At 45.9% G+C, this 17,353-nt stretch overlaps 1 pseudogene; it reads left to right on the forward strand.

Annotated features, from left to right (window-relative positions):
- Positions 1-328: 328 nt before the first annotated feature.
- The window catches only part of LOC143388629 (ephexin-1-like), a 58,645-nt pseudogene continuing 41,620 nt past the window's right edge, over positions 329-17,353 (forward strand).

A 17,353-nucleotide genomic window follows, 5' to 3' on the forward strand; every position in this document is an offset into this window, starting at 1 on the left:
ATACAAACCACTTAAAGCATTTTCTCCAAAGTGCATCCTACAAATAGTATAAACAATCCTCAATTATAAAATGATACATGAATGTATACAAATTACAGTGGTTAAGCTGTAATTTTCATTGACAAAGACATGGTTGGCAGGATGTGCAGATTATTCCAAATTTCATCAAATCATATGGGAGTGTAATTCCATCCTCTGAATGGAATATTTAGCCCAATGACTAACTGAAAATTGTTCTCTTTCTATTCTAAAGCCCTCAAAACCTGCAAAGTCTAGGGAGGTTGGTGACCTCCAGTCGTTCTGCTGAGAAGCCATTAGCTCTATTACCATGGAAACTGAGGAAATAGAAGATTTGGAAAAACCCTGGAGGAAATCAGTGAGTAATTCATGGAAGAATGACAAGGAATCAGTCAAGGTGAGACCTGAGCTGCTTCCAGAAAAAGAGGAAATGCCCTGTACTGAGCAAGAGAGCCAGGATACAGAACCCCGCCGCCATATTCCCCTGCAGAGAAACTCTATCTTCAACTGCACCATGAGACGAAGAAGCCAAACCAAGGCCAGAGGCACCCCTGAGCAGAACTCCAGCCACCTGGAAGGTCAGTGTCAGGGTCAGAGGTCGCAGCTGCGCCTTCACATCCCTGGAGAGTGATTAGCATGGAAGATTCTCATGAAATGAAAAGAGAATAAAAGGCACTGTGAATCACCAGGGGCAGGTCTAATAAGGTGGACCATTTTGAAGCCATTATCTACACAATGTGAATTCCCCCATATATAGGTGTGTGCTGGTCATGAGAGTCTTGACCCCAATGATACAGTGAGGCTGACTTTTACTTAAATGACTCAACAAACCCTCCTAGCTGCACGTACCTTCCAGGAGGGGATTCTGAGCCCACTGAGGAATTCCTCAGTGGGGTCACATTCTATCCTGGCTTCTCCCTGTCACTGTGAGGATCAGAGTTTCTGCTGTCCTGAAAACAAATGAGATTCAACCTTTGGGCTATCTTAGCACCAGGACACCTTAGTCTCTTAAACCAGTTCCTGGCTCATTTTGTCTGCCCAAAACCTATTTGTTGAGCAAAATAAAGCCCAGAAGCCTTTACCAATGGGTGTGTGAGAGCTGCAGACCCTTTCCCTTGTGACCTGCCACCAAGGCTGAGTGGGCAGGGCAGGATTGCACATGCAGATGGTCTCCTGGCCCCTGAGGCATGGTGGATGCTGCCAGATGGTGCATTGGAGGTAGTAACCCTGCTCAGGTCCAGGGACTCCATAACCTCATCCATAAAAGCTATTCTTCAGTGAACATCAGGTATCTTTTGCCTTGAGTTAAACTACTCCCAGACAGAGACATAAGCAAACAACGTCTGTGATTTCTCTTGATTCTGGGATTGGTCAGCCCTCTGCTGTCAGCCAGTGGCTCATTTGGGCCTGGAAGGCTGAAAGGATCCTCAGCTCTCTGTGTTTAGCAAATGGCTCAAGGAGGGCCTCAGCTCCACCCTGGTGTCTCTTCCTCCAGCCCTTCCTCCAGCTCAAGGTCTCGGGCTTCTTCACCCGGCAGAGGATCCTCAGAGGCCAAGGAAGCTGCAGGGCTCCTCGCGCTTTCATCAGAGCATCGTGGTCACTTACAGTATGTTCCGTTTGTTAAAGCAGCTCCCAGGGTCAGCCCAGGTAAAGAGGGTTGGGGTAGATGGCCCTAATGCTCAATGACAGTAGAACTTGTGTTTGCTGGAACCTCCCAGAAACATTCACAAAATCCTGTGTCCAGGACTAAGTGAAGTGAGAGCTACACAACTACGGAAGTACTCTAGTCACGGAGGCTGGCGATGGGGACTGAACACACCCTCTCCACAACCTCTCAACTTTGTTTGCTTGAAAATTTATATAAATGAAAGTTTACAACATACTTCACACACAGAGAAAGTTGGAGTCTCTTCCTTCAGGACCCCATGATATAATGATATCACTTTCCTGCAAGCCACATGCCAAGGTGGAAAAGGTAAAGAATGAGACTTTTCTGGTGGGGTCTGGAAAGGTTTCCCCAAGAGGAGGGTGTTTTGGGGAGTCTTGAGGGATGAGTAAGGACCTGGCCAGACGGCAGTGGAAGATAACTGGGTCAAGCACTTGTAGGTTCCCAGGGCTGTGTAGACAGACATTCCAAGGGCAAGCTCACCAAGCCCACTTTACAGATTAAAACAGCAACAGCCCCAAATCACAGCTAGTGAGTGGTTCGGCTCACAATGCAGTTCAGATGCTTCGAGTCCCCAGACCTGTGCAGACAGAGGAGCAGGCTAGAAGGACACTGTGCAGCAGAAATCCAATGCAAGCCACATGGCTTGCTTGAATTTTTTCAGTGGCCACATTAAAAGATTATGAAGAAGCAGGCAAAATTAATTTTAACAATGCATTTAATTTAACCTAATATATTCCAAATATTATCATCATATTGTAAAGTTAACTAATGAGATACTTTACAGCCATTTTTTTTACATTGTCTTTGAAATCTCTTGGATATTTTATATCCCAGTCCTCTCAATTTATATGCCAACTTTTCATTGGAAATACTTGATCTGGATTTAGATTTCATAAATTGTACAGTCGGAAGAGTAGATCTATAAATGGTTCCAAATATCCTTAGAAGTTTCCTAATCGCTGAATCAAGTATCAGTTTTTACATTTTGATTTGAACTAAGTTGAAGAAAATGGAGCGTGCGCTGCTTCAGCCACACCAGCCGTGTTTCAAGCATGCAATGATCACTGGTGGCTAGAGGCTATCCTCTGGGGCATAGTGGGCATGCAGCCCAGCCAGCAGACAGAAATGCATGTGCAGCTGGTGAGCCGGGGGGGGGCAGGGTGATTTCTACAGTGGGAGAAAACGTGGGTGTGGGGCTGTGTCTGAGATGATTGTGGAGACAGGATCACTGGGGAAGAGCCTTATATTTGAGGACTCTTCAAGACCATCCAGGAATGCTGACCATGACAGGGGATACCTCACCTCCTGTCACCTCCACAGGTACCACTGATGCCCAGCCCAGAGGTATAAGATGCATGGCTTTATGGTCAAAATGAATCCCTCATTTCTCTGCCCTAGAGTTAAGCCCACAAGATGGCCCAGCATTGCCTGACTCCAAATCCAAGGAGAAAACATCCTTTTCCTTCTCTCTGATGAGAAAGGACACAGGACGAGGAACTTTTAGGAGAAGACAAAATGAGCCGAGGCTGCTCTGGTCCACTATGTAACCAGAAGGCTCGTGCTCTGGGTCCACAGTGTGGAACTCAGGTCTGGGAGATGCAGGACGCTCCCCTGCTAAATGGATGCCCTTCAGAAACATGCTCCAGCATTGCCTAATGGGTCCAGCTGGACTTACTATTAATGTTGAAAGGAACCAGACATCATAAAATCAGTTGAGAAAAGATGACAAGTTGTAGAGGATTTTAGTTCAGTGGAAATGAAAGTCCCAGGGGTTCTGGATGTTTTTGTCCTCTAAGACATTTCCAAATTTCCTTCAGGGGGTAAGAGGAGAAACCACCCTCCTCGCTGCCCTTACCTCCCCTTCCAGGGCGACAGTCACTGCTGCCCTAGTCTTAGAATTGCCTGAAAAGGGGGAGATAAATATTTTCTAACTTGCTCCATTTCTTAAATACCACAGATTCACAGGAAAATGGGAAATCTATAAATGAGCCTCTGACCTTGAATCTTCCCCAGAGCAGAAAGCCTCTCTGGAGAATACCAATGCAGATGGGGCCAGGAGTCCAGAAAACAAGGTAAGAGCTGGCAGGACCTGCTCATGCAAAGATGTGTCAAGCATCAGTGTTCGGAGCCTGGCGGGGTGGGAGGGGGTCGTGTTTTAACAGCACAATTGCTTATGTTAAACACACACACACACACACACACACACACACACACACACACCCCTCCACTATTTCCTTATTTAAAAATAAAAAGGACCAGGAGCAATGCTGCCCACCTATAATCCCAGCTCCTCGGGAAGCTGAGGAAGGAGGTTCAAAAGTTCAAGGCCAGCCTGTGCAACTTAGCAAGACCCTCTCCCAAAATACAAAATAAAAAGGGTTGGGAGTATAGCTCACTGGTAGAGCACCCCTGGGTCCAACCCTGAGTACAAGCAAAAAAAAATTTTTGCTTTGCATGTCTGAGGAGCAGACATGGTTCAATCCCCAGTATGGGAAAACACACACACACACACACACACACACACACACACACACACACACACGACTTTTTTTCTCTTCCATCACAAAATTGAGAAATTTTAGATATTATGCATATTGAGAAATGGAAGAAAAAAATGGCCAGAAAGATAAAGGAAGGGAAGGGGCCAGGGTCCTGTACCTCCTTCCAGGGCACACCCCCATATGACCAGGAGACTTCCACTAGACCCCTTTCCTTGAATGTTCCACCGTCTCCCAAAGGTGCCACTGGCTGGGGACCACGCCTTTAATACATGGGCGTGGTCTTTGGAGGACACCTCCCCAAACCATGGCAGTCTTTCTGCTTGATTTGTGCTTATAAATGGAGGTTTCATGTTCTAAATTTAACAGACCAAAAAATACCATCAGCACCACCAGCAAAACCCCACCTGGCACAACACCAGTGAGTGTGAAGGGTGCCAGAGCCCTTATCTCAAGCAGAACCCCAACGTTTTACCTCTCTGTCTTGTTGTAATTGTCTCTATAGTTAGTGTCTTCATAAATCCCATTTTAACTACTCATCAAAGTCATTTTATGTCACACTAAATGTGTAGATCTTGAGTCTAGAGCTTGCATGGATACTCCTTGTTGAAAATAAAACATAAATATATTCCCCTTGACCATCAACCAGACAAAGTACAGCACATGCCCATTGCCCCAGGAGTCCCTTCAGGCTCTCATATGTGATCATCTTCTGCCTTCCAACACCATGATGTTAGTTTCATTGGTTCTTAAACTTCATGCAAATGGGATCACACAGTGTATACCCATGGTGCCCAATTAATTTTGCTCAACATAATATTTTTTAGATCCATGTGGATGAGATTTTCTCATTTATTGCTAAGAAGAAAAACCACAATTTATTTATCCACCCATCCTTTTTGTTTTGTTTTGTTTTGGGTGCTGGGGACTGAACTCAGGGGTGCTTGACCACTGAGCCACATCCCCAACCCTTTTTATGTTTTGAGACAGGGTCTCACTAAGTTACCTAGGGCCTCAGTAAGTTGCTAAGGCTGGCTTTGAACTCATAATCCTCCTGCTTCATCCTCCCAAATTGCTGTAACATCCCTAGAAGAGTCTTTTTGTGGACATACACCTTCATTTTTCTGGAATACATATCCAGGAGTCCAATTGCTGGGTCTTAGGGTAGGCATATACTTAACTTTATGAGAAATAGCAAAATAATTTCCAAATGTGCTATGTGCTTGTACTCTGTTACCCACTGACCAGCAAGGAATCAAAGATGGTTACTCTGTATCCTCTGCCACACTTGGAACTGCCAGTCTTTGTAATTGTACATTTCTAGTACATTGTGGTTTCTCCCTGTTGTTCCAGTTTCCCTGGTGACCACCATGTTGAGCACCTCTTCATTGGCCTTCCATGGGTCTTCTTTTGTGTAGTGCCTGTTTATTTGCTGATTATTCATTCCTTATCTTTAATTTATAGTTTTTTATTTATCAAATAAAAGTCCTTGGTCAAATAGTCCAAATATATTTTCTACCAGTCTATAGCTTCTTTTTTAATGAGCAGAAAACTTTGATTTTGAGAAAGACTAACTTTGCAATCCTTTTTATTGTTTACCATTTTCTATGTTATCTAGGAAATATTTGACCACATCAAAGACATGAAGCTATTCTGTGTTTTTGCACAGGAATTTATGTGTTCAGCTCTCACGTTCATGTCCCTGTAGTCCATGGGGAGGTCCTGTGGCTCCAGAACCACCGAGTAAAACGGTCTCTGTCCCCCTCAATGAATCACACTGATGCCTTTTTAACAAGTTCCCTGTAGATATGTGGGTCTATTTCTGGACTTGAATTCTGTTTCACTGATCTAATTATCTATCCTTATGCAAATACCAGAGTGTCTTAAATTCTGAAGCTTTTTTGCAAAGTCTTGAAGTCTGGTAGTGTAAGTCCTCCTACTTTGTTCTTTTTAAAGATAGTTTTGACTATTTTAAGTCTTTCATATTTCCATATACATTTTAGAATTGCAGTGTCAATTCTGCCCCCCCACAATATCTGCTAAAATTTCAGTTGAAATTGCATTGTTCTCATAGATAAATTTGGGGATCCTTTACACTTAAATACTGGCATTTAAAATCATTTAATCTACAAACACATCTTAGCTTTCCATTTATTTGCTTATTTTAAAAATTAATCCAGTAATGATTCATAGCTTAGAAGCTTTATGTATATTCTAATTAAATTTGTTCCCAGGTAGTTTATGCTTTTTGATCCTATTTTAAAAGCCAGTGTTTGTGATTTCACTTGTAAATTGCTTTTGAGCAAAATACATCTGTAGTATGTAAAAATACAATCAATTTTTCCACATTCACCTGGTAACCTGTGGTCATGTTGAACTTGGTAATTACTTCTCCTGGTACATCCCTTTGGATTTTCTGTGCACACAGTCATGCCATCTGGGAATACAATTTCACTCTTTCCAGTCTTCATACCTTCTATTTGTTTTTCCTGCCATATTGCTCAAATAAGGACTTCCTTTACAATGCTGAATAGAAGTGGTGACAGCAGATATCCTGGTCTTACTCCCTGGTCAAGGTCACTTTGGTTGGGAACATTTGAAGCCTACTCATCTTTTTCAAGTGAAAGAGGTAATTGTAAGAGTGCTGAAGTCTCAGAGAGTCCAAGTACAAGAGAAAGCCCCTCTTCATAGGAATGGGAAAGGTGTTGAAACCAGGGCCACGTTACCCTGTTCTCCAGGGTCACAGGCCCATGGCTCCTTGCTTCTCCATGTCCAGTTCTGTTCTCCTACATATTTCTCAGACCATCTTATTTTTCCTGTCATCCTGCGCATGACCTAAATGGCAGCCTTTGCCAGTAGGACCCTTTAACTCATCTCCCCAAAGTCTGGGAGCTTCTTTTCATTTGTCTTAGAGAAAAAGAATTTCTAAGCAACAGAATTGGTTGGCCATCCTTGAGTCAGATGTATATCTCTAGAACAATTAGCTGAAAGGACCAGGACAGGATTAAAGGGCCAGTCCCCCTTCATCAGAGGGAGCTGTGGGAGAATCAAGGAGACAGGGCATTATGTAGAGTCTGGTCTCACACGTGACAATGCCAAGGGTACCTGGGCGAGGGAAGAAGTAGCAGCAGAGATAATGAATGGGGAGTGGGGCTATAGAGAAGGATTGGGGTCTTCGAGACCAAGGTGGGTGTAGAAACCTGTCCCCTAGAGGGTTAGGAGCTTGGGTGGTGCTGATATAGGCGGGTAGTCAGTGCCTCTTTTCAGAGGTTCTGAAATTCTCCACAGCTCACCCAGGGGCATTCTGCAAGTCCTCTTCCACACACCATCAAGCAGTGAGAGTCACGGTGCCACAGGACAGGGTGGCAGGAGAGAGGCACAGTGGCGGTAGAAAGATGCTCGATACAGAGGATTATGGGGGAAGAGAAGTGCTGGGGGAGATGGGGACTGACATTTGTTGAGCACTGTTATACGCACTCTCATTATTCACAGTTCACAGAAAAGAAAATTCAGTGCCTGGCCAGAGGTTGTACGGCTAATGAGACAGCTAGACCATGAACACAGAGACTCCTGCCTCCACTCCCCAGGGTCTCCCATGCCCAGGCTGCCAATGGGGACATGGCCAGGTGATCTTGGCTGTGAGAAGGGGGCTGTCCCTGTTAACCTGGCTGCAGAGGGCAAAGGCCAGAGGCATAGGTTTCCCTCACCCCCAGCCCAGCGCTGGCCTGGTTCCTCAGAGACCCTCAACCAAGTCAAGATGTCATAAGTTGGATCTTTATTTACGTAAGTGCAATGTCATGAATCAGGGTTCTAACCCCCAAAATCATCGCATGCCATGAAGACACCAAATTTATTTGAATATATGTAATGCTCACTATTTATGTATTTATATATATTACATACATAGTAAAATAGCATGTGCTTTCATAACCTGATATTTAGTATATACAACTAAGTTGCATCAGAAAACTTCATGTGGGCAAATTTCCTGCATCAGCTGAGTGAGCATCAGCTTTCCTTTCCCCGGCAACACCCAGGGGAGCTGTGGAGCTGTCCATCGCTCCAAGGATCCTCAGCACTGAAGTCAGTGTCGCACCAGGGCTGTACTCTGTGGGGCCGCAGGGGCAGCCCTAGGTTGCCACAGCTCTGCTCTAAATGGTTGAGCCATACTCCCTGGTTATCAAATACTGTGACTACTGTCCCTGAATCCATCTCAAAAAAATGCCATAAGCTCCTTTAATGTCGCTAAGACTCATGCATGGTACTGTGAGTCTTTGCTGATGTTGGGAAAGGACCAGTGTCCATGCTGGCCATGGCATGTGTTTCAGGAAAACATGGAAGTGGCCTATGCAGTTACCCTGGGGCAGCTGGCCATAGGTTTGTCAGCATTTGTTTGGGTTGTTAATTCTGAGAGTCCTGCTGTGAGAATCTGTAAATATCGCAGACCAATACTGAAGTAGTCAGGGGCTGCTGTTTCAGGGGTTAGTTCATTTACAAGGTTTCAGGGCAAGAGAGGAGCTGAGGAACTGCAGCCTGACGCTGGCCAGTCTGTAGCTCTAGCTGTCAGTTTACAGGAGAGAGAGCAATAGATCAAGACCCCACACAACGCGATCCAAATAGGGGGGTTGCGCCCCAATTTCTCATCAAACTGCAAAGAAAAAATAAACAAGAGTGGGAGGAAGCCGTTAGAAGACACTAAAGAAAGATGGAGTCATTACAGGGTGGAAATCTTACTTGAACCGTTTTTACAAATAAATGACCTGCGACCTGCGGGGGGAGATTAAAAGACAATTGGGGAAGTTTGAACTCAGATTAGAAATTTGGTGATGTTAGGAAATTGTTCATTTCCTTGGGCATCCTGGTGGTGTCATAGTGGGGTTTTAGCTACGTGTAACTCTTCCTGTCTCTTAGAGATACATCTTGAATGTTTTGGATGAAATGATATGATGTCTGGCATTTGCTCCAAAATAATCCAAGCCAGGGAAGGAGTGGGTGGAAGTGGAAGTGAAGGCCAGGAGTTGAGAAGTGTTGGAGCTAGGTGGTGAGCCTTTGGGGGAAATCATTATACTTTTCTGTCTACTTGAGTATATGTTTTTAAAATTTTACACAATAAAAAGTTTAATTGTTATCGAGTTTATTTTTAAAAGATTAATTATTTTACTTTATTTTTGAGGTGCTGGGAATTGAGGCTGAGCCTTGCACAAGTGCTCTACCACTGAGCTCCACTCCTGCCCACTAAAGCTTATATATATATATATATCAGGGGCTTAAGTAAATTGGCAAAATCATCAGCTCTTACTGTTGACCATGGCAGCCCCAGGGGCATTGATTCCTGGCTCCTCAAGGGCAGGCCCACACCAGGTTTTGCTCCCTCCTGGGCACCTGGCACGTGTCTGAGACACACTAGAGGAGCTCCGCCCTTGCAAATGATTGACACATGCACACATGCAGACTCCTGAGCAGATTGTGACCTTTAATCTCTTGAAGACACAGCTATGCAGACTGGTCCAGAAATGACCCAGGACTGTGGGGAACAAGGCTCTTACAAAGCCAGGTCACAGTGTCACCAAGACAGGTGACTGCTCCTGCAGGAATGTAGCTCCCCTGACTCAGGGCTCACCTGCCTTGCTGCCTGTTAGAGAAAAACTTTCCTTTTACCTCCTCTGTGCAGTTAAGAGACCAAATGCCTCCCAGTAAAGGCACTAAGGGAGCCACAGGAAGTGACTTTCTCCTGGCATGCCTCCACCCAGGTGCTACCTGAGGTCCCCACACAGGTCCCACCACCACCAAGCTCGTGGACTGTAAGCAAAGGTGCTGGCTGGTTGGAAGAATCTCAGGCCCCTTGGACACAGTGACTGAAGGGAGGCTGGGATCTTCCATCTCTGAATTTGTTCCTATTTTTACCCTGTCTCAGAACAAATATAACTGTGACTTATGTTTCACAGTTTATGCAGCTAATTTCATATACTTTTGACAGCTGTATCTTATTTTCAGCAGTTCTGAGCTTTTTTCCCTTCTGGAAACTGAAGGGGTGCCTTCCCCACCTCCCCACAAGGCCTCATGGATGTGGGATGCAGGGGAAGGGCCCTCTCAGGAGTGACCCTTGAGTGACACCTGCCCTCACCCAGGCACTGCCCTGCTGGCCACAGGCCCAAGCCCACAGGGGACCAGAGAGAGGCTCAGGAAGCTTGCGAGGCATGGGACGGAAGGGGTCTAGGGGACAGCCTCGTGGACGTGCTCATTCCTTGTCATTTACAATAATAATAGTGACGGCGCAGGGGGCGGTGCCAGGCTAGGCCTGCAGATTTGTCCACTGGCGGTAACATCTTTAGTGCTCTGGGCCACGGGCCTCTTTTCTCTCGCCACATCGCCCGTCCAGGATCCCTTTGCCCTCTCCTACTTCCTCGCGCCCACTTTACCTGTCAGTCTTTAATCTTCAGCCTCCTCACTCCACCCTGAAGGCCCTCCTTCATTTTCCCCGTTGTAATCGCCTTTCTATGTCCCCTTTGGGTTTTAGCTTATAGTTACCATTATCGAAGTTCAGACCCTTTCCTTCAATGCCAAATTCTTCCCCCCTCTTATTTTGCTGCTATCTTATTATTTAAATTCCTAAGTTTTTTTTTTTTTTTTTTTTTTGGAGAGGGTTACTTATTTGATTTCTTATTTCTTTTTAACTACAAGCCTTTATATGCTCTTTTATTTTGCTTACTTGACTGATGATAACTAACTTTTCAGGAACCTAATTTTGGTTCACTTAAACCAATTTAACTATTTTTCTTAAACTAATATTTTATGCATAATGTTAATTATACTAAGTTCCTTCTATTAGTCACAGCCTGTATCATGTTGGTCTTATCTTTTTCTAATTTTTTTGAAGTCTTAATCTGAAATTTTCCTCTAACAGGCTGGCCCTGGGGAGGGCGTGGAGGGTGGAGGTTGTGCACTGTGGGCCTGCTTCTTTCAGCTTTGAAACCCCACCTGCCCTGCCCTGCCCTTAGGAGCCTCCGCCAGGTCTTGGGGGCAGGTCCTGGTACAGGCAAGAGAACAGTGTGGTTCAGTGGACTGGGCTGAGGTCCTATTCATACAGTGTGTTGGTCTACTTGCTGTTGCTATAACAAAATGCCTAGAGTGGGTAATTAAAAAAGAAAAGGAATTTATCTCTCAAAGTTCTAGAGGCTTGGAAACCTGGACGTGTGGCACCACATCTGGTGAAGGCCTTCTTGCTGCATTGTGACATAAAACAGGACATCACGTGAGATGTGGTGATGTAGACCAAGGCTGCCAGCTCAGGCCTCTCTTCCTCTTCTTGTGAAGTCACTAGACCCCACCCTCATGATCTCATGACCTCCTCTAATCCTCATTAACCTCCCTCAGATGTTCTAGCCCAAGGCCGCTGATGAATGAATGAACAAATGAATGGCCTGCTGCAACCTCCCAGTCCAGGTTACAGAAGAAAGCCCTCACCTTGAGGTTGAGGTTGGGATGCTAGGGCCCAGCTCCTGAGGGTTCCATTGACACTACTCTGTGCAGTAGGTGTTCCCACAGTGGCCAGTGCACAGCCTGAGTTGCCTGGTACAGCCCTGACCACAGATGAACGTGCTTCTGGGACGGTCTGTGCTTTATCCATCCCTCAAAGAAAGGAGGATAGCCTTGCAGTCGGCTGCTGGAAAGAAGAGGGTTTTGGGGGGCAGATGCTTCACTCCTCTGACTTGAGGCATCTATCTGTTTGTGTGTTCACTCAAATGACAAATATTTACTGAGCACCTCCACTGTTCTGACTGCTGGCTCCTATTGGAAGATTCCTTATTTGGTGACTGAGGGTGACAGCCGCCACTTCCCAGGTAACCTCCCAGGAAGCCCCCAGGCCACAAAGCCAAGTTCCAGGAGCCACAGTTGGGCCTTAGCGGTGCAGCTCTGATGCACACCTGCTTGGAGTATTTCCAGGCCCCAACAGCCTCATCATGCCCCACGGAGGGATCTGCATGTGTTCTGGAGCCTGGGATGATTTCAGGAGGAGATCCTGGCCCCGGACAGATGCCCTGGGCAAGCAATGGGGACACTGAGGACTGTAGTCCCACTTCCTAAGCTTTATGAAGATGCAGATGTCAATGTCAGCAAAAATGTATTTCATACCTTTTTATTAAAAGAATGCATGTCAATCATCCTCTGGGTTGATCTAGCAAGTTGGTTGTGTAGGAATAGCTGTTTCAAAGCTATCTGGACAACATCAAGAGGCACTACACTGCCAGGTGCAGTGGCACATGCTTATAATCCCAGAGGCTCCAGAGGTTGAGGCAGGAGGATTGGGAGTTCAAAGACAGCCTCAGCAAAAGCGAGGCACTAAGCAACTCAGTGAGACCCATCTCTAAATAAAATTCAAAATAGGGCTGGGGATGTGGCTCAGTGGTCGAGTGCCCCTGAGTTCAATCCCCAGTACCAAAAAAAGAAAAGAAAAAGAAAGAAAGAGGCAGCACACCAATCACATTTAAGTGTATATTGATCAAAACAATTGATCACATTCCCAAGATTTTCCAGCAGCAATAAGATGGCAGAGTCAGGAAATAGGGACCCCCAAATTTTGTGTGGTGAATATCAGCATTTCCAAGTAGAGAATGACATGAGGCAAATTGAAGCAAGATTAGAAAGTGTAGCTGTCACCAAAAGAGGAAACAGTATCTCTATCCAAGGGGATGTGTTACTCCTGGAGATCAGCTATGGGAATCCTGGGGCTTATGTTCTCAGGGGATGGGAAGAGCAGAGTTCAAGAAAATAAAGTGAATGTGGTTGGTCCAAGATGTTCTTAGGCTGAGCACAGTGGCGCACATCTGTAATCCCAGCAGTTGGGGAGGCTGAGACAGGAGGATTTTGAGTTCAAAGCCTTAGTGATGCCCTAAGCAACTCAGTGAGATCCTATTTCTAAATAAAATATAAAAAAGGCTGGGGATTGTGGCTTGGTGGGGGAGCACCCCTGGGTTCAATTAAAAAACAATGGAAATTACATTCTACCAGATTGCCACAAGGAGCCAGTGAAGAGCGTATGGTCAGTAGGCTGAGGAGTTCTAACACAGACAGGGGCTCAGTAAGTAGTGTCCACTGGAGCTGGACAGCCTGCTCTCCTTCACTCCCTCACTAGAACATGGTTCTGAGGTCCCATCCTGGGAGTTCATGCATACATTTCCCAATCTCAGTGGCCGCAGTCTGTCTTTATTTCTGAAGATCCACCTTAACCACCAGGCAGAATGCTGGCTCTGCCTGAGGCTCCAACCCCAGCACTCTGCCTCCAACAGAGCCCTGCTAAGGCCACTTGAAGACCCCCAGCCCATCTGTCCTTTGGAGAATCTGGCTTCAGACTGCACCACGCCACGCTGACTGAGGCTGGGTGCTGGGACTTCGCATCTGTGTCTGCCCTCTGCTCTTGAGCTCTGGAAGAACGTCTCCACTGAGCTGCACCTTAACATCACACCATGGCCTGGGTGAAGCCGTGCCACAAAACACAGCCACTCCAGATGCCCTGCCATGGTGACTACAGCAGTATCGCTGAGCACGTCATTCTTCATGCAGAACAACCCGTGGGAAATGACTTGTTTCACCCTTAAACAAGGAACTGGGGAATGGAGAGGGGATGTGTGCTGGAGGGAAGATGTGGCCCTCAGCACCCTGGTGGTTCCAAGAGCAGCCAGCACGTGCTACCCTGAGAGGGCACGTGAGCCTCCCCACTTCCTCCTCTCTCTGACATGCTTAATTGGCGCTGTTGGCCCTGAACCTGACATGCCAATCATGCAGCTCTAAAACCTCTGAATTAAGATCCTGACTTGTGGAGTAGAAGAATAGCAGCTCTATTTGACCAAGTTTAATTACGATGCCAGGATCCAGGTCTTCTCGGGCTGCAAAGTCATGTGTGTGCCAAGAAGGTGGTGCTGCCTTGAACTGCAGGCAGCTACGAATTGTGTGTGAGCAGAATAAATGAGATGGGGCTCCAGGCTGGCTGTCAAACAGAAGAGTCTATTATGTCTAAAAAGGACCACAGGATGCACCTAGGTTGAAGCCTGTCTTCTGCAAGCAGCGCAACATCCCTTGGAGAGGTTTAAAGGGACAGTGGCTTTGTCAGAAAAGTCTCAATATCTGTCCACTTTGGGATCCACTTGGTGAGTGCCAGCATAAAATGGGACAGTGGTAATGGTTGTCTTTGTCACTTTCCTGGCTCACCTCCAAGTTGGCCTCTGATGGCCCCTCAACCCAGGATTCACACCTTCCTTCAGGTGTAGCAACAACTTGTGTCCGATCACCCACTCTGGCAGCTTCTGTATCTTTCCATGTCATGGGGACACTCGGGAGCCCAGGGAAAGACCCACATGGGGACGAATCAAGGTTTCCAGGCAGATGCATAAGCTTGGAAGAGGGGCCAGCAGCTTCACCACAGTCTCAGGGAGGAGTGAGAACCACAGGCTCCCTGACCCCTAGGAGCTAGGGGACAGAATCAATGTCACTGTAAGCCTCAAAGTCTTGGGGATGCTTATTACACAGCCAACAGCCATAGATAACCAATTCATTGGGAAGAGTCTAGAAAATAGGGATAGAAGGTAATTCCACCTTCACACATCCCATGCTAGGCAGAATGCTGGCGCCAAGTCCCCCTGACTTCTACAATTCCCCTGTCCCCATGACAGGGAGGTGACCTGCCCTCTACTCCCTGCACTGTTCATGGTCTGAGGCAGCTATGGGCTATTGCCACAGTAGCAAATCCCAGCTTCCTGACTGAAACAGTGAGGTGCGGCTGGGCCTTCTCCTCCCCCACCCTGCATCCCAGCTCCCTCCCTAGTTCTCCTTCCAGCTCTTCCTTCAAGAATCACTGCACTGACTCTCAAGGGCACCTGACCAGGGTTAAAATCCAGGCTCCCAGAAACAAGAAAAGGGGTGTCTTACCAAAATTTCCCTTGAAGATTTCCAGATTCTTAAAGAAATACTTCTATTCCCAAAGTTAGTGATGATCGTTTTTAAACAAAGAAAATAGAAGTTTACAACTTTAAATATGTCATCTTTCCATTCATTTTTCAAAAACTATTTACTAGGCCTCTATGATGTGAAAGACTATAAGAATTTTTTTAAGAGAATATAAAGATAAGATGATGTGCCCCCAAAGAGAACAGTCTTCTGAGAACGTGCCTGTGTCAGATGACCAGCACCTGCTGTCTGCAGCTCTGCCTTTCTGTATGGCAGTCCCGGGGTGCACAGGGCCAGCCATACGGCTGGGGCTGGCCTCTCATGTTAGCAAGAAGCAGTCTGAACTGACAGACCAGGTGAGTCTGGTTTTGACGGTGACAGTTATAGATCAAATTGTCTCTGGCTGGGGTAAGAGACAGACAGTGGTGACAGAACTTCCCACAAGTGATACGCATTCCCAGCGGCTGTTCAGAACCCAGGAGCCTCCCCTACACCACCCCACTCAGGTGACCCAATGTGTGTGTCCCATCTCCAGTGAGGATTTGCCCCTTGGTTGGCTTTTCTGGAAAACTGGAATTCTGCTGTCATGCCAGCAAGGGTTGGGCGAGAAGACCCGAGAGGCTCCCTCTGCCTCCACCTCATCTTGGGGCAGATGGAGAGTTACCAGCACCTTGCTCCAGACTCAGGGGAGATTGGGATGGGATTTTTGAGAGCCGGTAGCTACTGAAGAGCTGACCATCAGCCTTCATGGATTCTTAGACTCATACATCCCTCAGAAATCGTTTCCTTCCCTAGGAAGTGGGCCATATTCAATGTGTATCTGCACACGTAAAAAACATTCACACAAACGGCACAGATCACTGTATTTACAAGTCAGTTGGGAAAACAAACATCTTACAATTGAAACCAGTAAGAAACGTGAATAGATTATTCACAAGTGTATAGAAAAAATCAACTTCACTTGTAAAGAAAAATGCAAAGTAAAAGAAGATATCATTTTTCAGCTATCAAATTGGCACTTTAAAAAGAAATTCTAATACTGAGTACCAGAAAGGGTGCAGGGGAAGACCCCGATGGGTACAGAGGCTTGACCTTCTGTAACCTCATGATGTGGGTGAAGAGCAATCAGAGAGTCACTGTTCTTCATCAAAAATCTACTCTGAGAAATAGAAACCAGACAATGAGATTTGTCACTGAGCTCTTCTCCATTTTCCCAAGGCTGAGAAGTGCTTACTGAGCACCTACTGTGATCCTGGTTCTTTGTTCTGGTCCTGGGGATTGAGTAGTGAATAAAAGGGAGGAAAGCCATGCCTCTGTGGGGCTCCACACCAGCAGGTCCCAGCACCCAAAGCCCCAGCTTTGCAATGGGACTGGCAAACTTCTTCCTTCCCTCAGCCTCCGTGCCATCCATCCTCAGTATTTTACAGCCCTCTGCACTTAAACTTGATTTTTAATACTTCTTTTAAGTCAAATGTGCTACTTATCTATTTTATTCGCCTCCTCTGTAACTCGTGTGGGCAAATGTGTATATGCGCGTGTTTGTGTTTTGCTGAGGTGGGGGATGGAACCCATGGCCTTGCACATGATGGTCAAGTGCTCTACCACTGAGCTATGTACCCAGCCTTTCACCAATGTTTCAGAAAAAAAAAAAATAAGCATAGAGAGTAATTGAAAGACAGTGCAATGAACTTTCATATACCCTCAATTTAGATTCAAAAAATTTATTAATCCCTTGCATATTTGGATTCTCTTTTCTCTTTCTCCTTCCTCCATTTTACCTAAATTGTATGAAAGTAAATCACAGACAAGGTAATTCAGTCCCAAATACTTAGCATGCAGCTGAGAATAAGAATGTCCTGGCCGGGCATGGTGGTGCACATCTATAATCCAGCAGCTTGGGAGGCTGAGGCAAGGGGATTGTGAGTTCAAAGCCAGCCTGTAACTGAGAGAGGCCTTAAGCAATTTATTGAGACCCTGTCTCTAAATATAATAAAGTCCTGGGGATGTAGCTTAGTGGCTAAGTGCCCCTGGGTTCAATAGCTGGTACCAAACAAAAAAAAAAAGGGACAAACAGTGGTGATAGGATCATTAAAAAAAAAGAATGTCCCTCAACACAATCACAGTGCCACCTCCCACCTAAGAAAATCAACAGTCATCCATGATAGATCCACAAAAGATCTGATACCTACATTCAAAAGCTCCCAATGTTCCTCAAAACGTCTTTAGA

This window comes from Callospermophilus lateralis, unplaced genomic scaffold (assembly GCF_048772815.1).
Source record: "Callospermophilus lateralis isolate mCalLat2 unplaced genomic scaffold, mCalLat2.hap1 Scaffold_121, whole genome shotgun sequence".
Classification (NCBI taxonomy): Eukaryota; Metazoa; Chordata; class Mammalia; order Rodentia; family Sciuridae; genus Callospermophilus; species Callospermophilus lateralis.